General features: G+C 49.4%; 1 protein-coding gene across 3 annotated transcripts in view; it reads right to left on the minus strand.

The window, feature by feature from the left end:
* Positions 1–3,041, minus strand: part of Pcdh11x (protocadherin 11 X-linked) — a 545,209-nt gene extending 542,168 nt beyond the window's left edge. For all 3 annotated transcript variants that reach the window (XM_028778938.1, XM_028778795.1, XM_028778731.1), the window contains exon 1: positions 2,718–3,041. The gene's annotated coding sequence lies outside the window, so the exon portion shown is untranslated. The remainder of the gene's footprint in view (positions 1–2,717) is intronic.
* Between the last annotated feature and the right edge of the window lie 1,508 nt (positions 3,042–4,549).

Below are 4,549 nucleotides of genomic sequence, written 5' to 3' on the forward strand. Positions count from 1 at the left end.
ACACACACACACACACACACACACACACACACACACATGCATACAGGGCTCTGAAGGCCAAGTTCCAAAAGCTCAGTGGCCAGGAGGCACCTTGATGTGCCTTAGAGGATCAGGGTGCCTCTGGGAGGTGCGGGGGGTTGGGGGTCAGCTGCGCAGGAGGGAAGACTAGGGACGCAGGGCGGCTGCGCACCGGGAGCGCGCCCTTCAGGTTGGCCTGCTTCCGCTCCCGACCCGCACTAGTGGCTCGCTCTCCTGCTGGCCCGCCGACCCTCACTGCAGCTGACATCATTGCCAGAGAAGGAGGGGCGGCCCGGATGAGGAGGACCCCAGCACGAACTGCATTCCCTGTGCTCGCTCTGTGAGACTCTAGCGAGCCGCTTGGCAAACTCAGCGCCCTGGCGGTGGCGCCGGGACTTGAGCTGGGCGCGGCAGTTCTTAATTTAGCAGCAGGAGAAAGGTAGATTTAGACCTTGGCTCCTTCATCTCCTGGTTCTTTCTCAAAACCGCCCGCACACTGTCAGTTCTGCCTGGGCTGAACCAAAGACAAGAAAGGTGAAACACGGATACACACTATCAGTTACTTTCACCGGCTTTCAAAAGCCTCCTCCCCCAGCACAGAAACACAGGCAAAGACAACCCTGAGGCTACAGGCTTGGCCGTGATAATTTGAGAATTAGTTTCAAACATGATTAAAAGTGCAGATCTTCTAAAGTTGCAGAGGTGCTAACCAGCGCACCCTCCACTCCTTTATTCAGTCTTGAGTCACACTTATTTCACTTTCTTTCTTTCTTCCTTCCTTCCTTTCTTTCTTTTCTTTTCTTCTCTTCTCTTCTCTTTTCTTTTCTTTTCGTTTATATTTCCTTCTACCCTTCCCACTTTTTTTAAGGGATGACAAGACAGTTGCTTTAAGTCACCTAGAGTGTTCACCTTTTTGGCGTTGTGCTGTGCTAAGTGTTCAGAATTATCTGCTTACTTCTCAGGTTGTTTGCTGTTGCAGAGCTAGGACTAAACACAGGGGTCCTCTGTCCCCATCATTCTCCTATTTTTTATTTTATTTATTTATTTATTTATTTATTTATTTATTTATTTTAGCCCTGTTGCCCATGGCCTAGATTCTCAAACACGTTTTTCACACTGGGTCCATTGTACAGAAACAGTCCCTAGGCTGGTATAAATCTGCCTTTGGAAAGTTTCCTCATAGTAAGGGAAAGAACAGCATTACGGTTTTGTTTTCATTGTTTGCTGCTGTTACCCATCAATTTTCGTTATCATTTTTTTCTTTTGTCCTAGACCCTCTCCTCTCCCTGATTTACTTTGTTAGTGGGTGCCGCAATGGCGCAAGTTTGGACTCCCAGCCCCCCTGAGACATTTTGGAAGGACACCCCGCTCGCAGAGGCGAGTGCCCGCCTGGAGGCGCGCGCTCTCATACTCCACGCGCGCATACCAGTGCCCCGCACCCCAAGCCGCAAAGGCGGCTAACCTAGTGGAGCCTGGAATAAATCACAGACAGCAAAGGGGCCATCTTCACTCAATCCCTAAAAAGTCTTTCCTTGGAGGAGACATAGAAAAAGATCCTCCCGCGCACTCTGGGACATTAACACCCCAGGGAATAGTCGCTTTGTGACTCTGCGCTCACAGAGAAGTGTCTCTAATCTGAGACACTGTCGCTGCGCTTTTCCAAAGTCTCTAAAGCAATGTGGTCGCTTTTTAAAGTCACCTTTTCCAATGAAGCTCTTAACGAGATATTTTTGGGAAAGGGGGCCGTTTTGTACATGTTCTAGGAAGATCCTTCCTTTGTGGAGGGAACTGCTTTTTGGATCTCTCTTGAAAAATGCCATGTATTTATGACATAGGTGGGCGTTCTTTTGGCTAAGGAATTCCGAGTCATTTCTCCAGAGAAAAAAATAACCCTTTTATGTTGGACTTGACTTTATAAGTCTTCCCCTCACCCCCCGTCAATGAGAAAAGAACACTGAATTTGAGCTGCTGGTTTATACGAAGTTGGATCTATAAAAAGGGGACAGGATTTCCCACAACTACCATCTCCACATCCACTAGGTCCCAGGGCAGGCAGGAAAGGTATTGTACTAGAAGGACCAAGCCAGTGGACGCTGGGCGCCTTGCTGCGCGCAGTTTCCGAAGCCCTGCAGCAAGGGTCGCTCCCCTCTGGGGTTGCGATAACAAACCTGGACTCAAATCGGAGACCCCAGAGATGAGCACAGCTGGGCCTGCTTCCAGGGTCCACAGAGGATTCACTGCTGGGGCAATGCCCCTCAACTGGGCTTGCTCCGGGTGTCTCCCCTAATGGTATGGGGCGTCAACTCTGCATCCCCTCACTTTCCCAGATGAGAGTTTCATTCAGCTTCGCTGAAGCTGGCAGAATCAATTACAGTGAAAGACCTTTTTGCACATCCTATGTCGGAGAAATTCATGCGCGGACACTTTTCTGAAAAAAGTGAGAGTTTTAGCAAAGTAACCAAACCGAGTGGAGACAGTACCAAAAGATTTTCTTTGGGAGCTCATCTCCCGGATTTGCTCTTTTCCTTACCTCTAGGGAACAGAACCCGGGAGGGAGGGCACCAGTAGGGTCTCTAAAAGCATGCTGTGGTCAACTGTCCAGATCCCAGGCGCAGGCAGTCACGGCGTCCTAAGCGCAGGACAAGCCATGAGTCCCCAGCCTCAGCGGGTCTGACTCCCGAACCGAACCCTATACTTACCTCCTGTTTAGACTCCTCTTGAGTAGAATGAAGAGGGGGACGAAAAAGGAGAAAAAAAGGCTTCCGCCTGCTCCACAGAGACTGCGATTGCTGTAGCGGGATCTACCGCCACAGCTCGCAGTCCGCGGAGCAGCTGTTTGTAGTGGAGGCTGGTTGTGAGGCTCCTCGGGCGGCCCGGGCTAGCTGGGCTGCCTGTGTCGCCTGAGTAGCTTCTGCCACAACGACTCCTTGCACTCTGGTAGCCTGGCTTTCCGCTTTGCTGCGCGGGCCGCTGCTGGCTGCTCTGGCTCACAGCTACTCCCGCCCTGACAGTTCGTCGACTGCAAGGAGCCACTGCCAAGCCAGCCCTTTTCAATGGCGAGGGGGAGGGACTAGACTGGAGGGGGAAGGGGGACAGAAGGGGGGTGAGCGAGTGGAAGGCGGGGGGGGAAAAGGAGTGAACGAGTGCCCTAGCCGCCTGCTGGGAGGGGATGGCGCAGCACCAACTGATGGGTACCCCCCTTTTGTCCCCACTCCCTGCAACCCTCATCCCACTCCAGATCAGGAGGCGGCCTCTCCCAGAGGACGAAGAACCTCAGGAGCGGTGCGGGGGCGAGATTGAGGTAAGCTTGGGAAGTTGTGGCCCAGAGACAGAGGCAGAATGCGCTCTGCCTGCAAGCTCCTTTATGGGACTGGATGCTTAGAGGAACACACTGAGCAAAATAAGGGGCAAGCATTTCTCCCTCGGGTGGTCCCCCTGTCTTTGCACTTTAGTTCTCCTCTTTAAGTTTCACTCGTTTACATCATCTTCCAGAAGTTTGATTTTTCTTGGTATGTGTGCTTTTCTCGAGATTCCTCAGGCTCCGCTGACTCCAGCTAGACAATCAACAACAAGCAATACCATTTTCTCATACAAAGGATACTTAGGGCACACTAAGGGAAGTAGGGGCAAGAGCTGGGAGAACCTGCAATTTGAGCCAAGTGCTTGTTTCTGAATATATCATATCCAATTGTGAGCAGTCTCAGAAACCTTGGCTGCCTGTCCACACACATTCTCCTATGTGGGGTAGGGTGGACTGAGAATGAGTGTCTGTAGCAGAGGAAATACAGCATTTGGCTATCCCAGAGAAAAACTAAGGGTATCATTAAATAGGTCATGTCTGTGACCCTTTGAGGGGGAGAGGGAATCTCACTATGTGAACAATGCGGTTTGAAAGCAGGAAAGGATAGCAGACAAGAAAGAGCTCAACCTGGAGCTGCAAGCCTAATGGTTGCCAATAAGCTTGGCAGCTCAGTTGGTGAAGCCTGCCTGGCATAGGGTGTCAGATCTCTGGAGAGCACTAAAGCAGCAAGGGTCACTGTGTCAGGTGCATGGTTCAGATAAGTCATGAATATCAAGAAGCAGAAGTTAATTCCCTACCTATAGAATAGGCTCAAAACCAAATAACAACACCCAGACCTCTCTGGCTCTAATTTCAAAGAAAAAGTCCTTATACTTACCAAGAGGCCAGAAAATGAGACTGGTGAATTGTCTAAATTAGTCTGCACAAAATATGTGCATTTTAATGGGTAAAAAACCATAGATTTCTGGTTCTTCAGTTTAGTCTTGAAAGGGAAAGCTGAGTTTTGGTTTTGGTTTAGTTTTTGGTTTTGCTTTTTTTTTTTTTTTTCGAATGAAACAAAAAAGTACACTGCTTTCAGGCACTAAAATCTACGTATTGTGTTATTACTTTCTTAAGATTTCCCTCTCAATTTGATGTAAATTTGATTTTAATCTTGCTTACTGATGGGAAAATAAAGTGAGAGGTTGCATCTGCAAAGGAACAGAGTATGAAAAGGAAAATCGTCTTCTA

Source organism: Grammomys surdaster, unplaced genomic scaffold, assembly GCF_004785775.1.
Source record: "Grammomys surdaster isolate TR1022 unplaced genomic scaffold, NIH_TR_1.0 61, whole genome shotgun sequence".
Classification (NCBI taxonomy): domain Eukaryota; kingdom Metazoa; phylum Chordata; class Mammalia; order Rodentia; family Muridae; genus Grammomys; species Grammomys surdaster.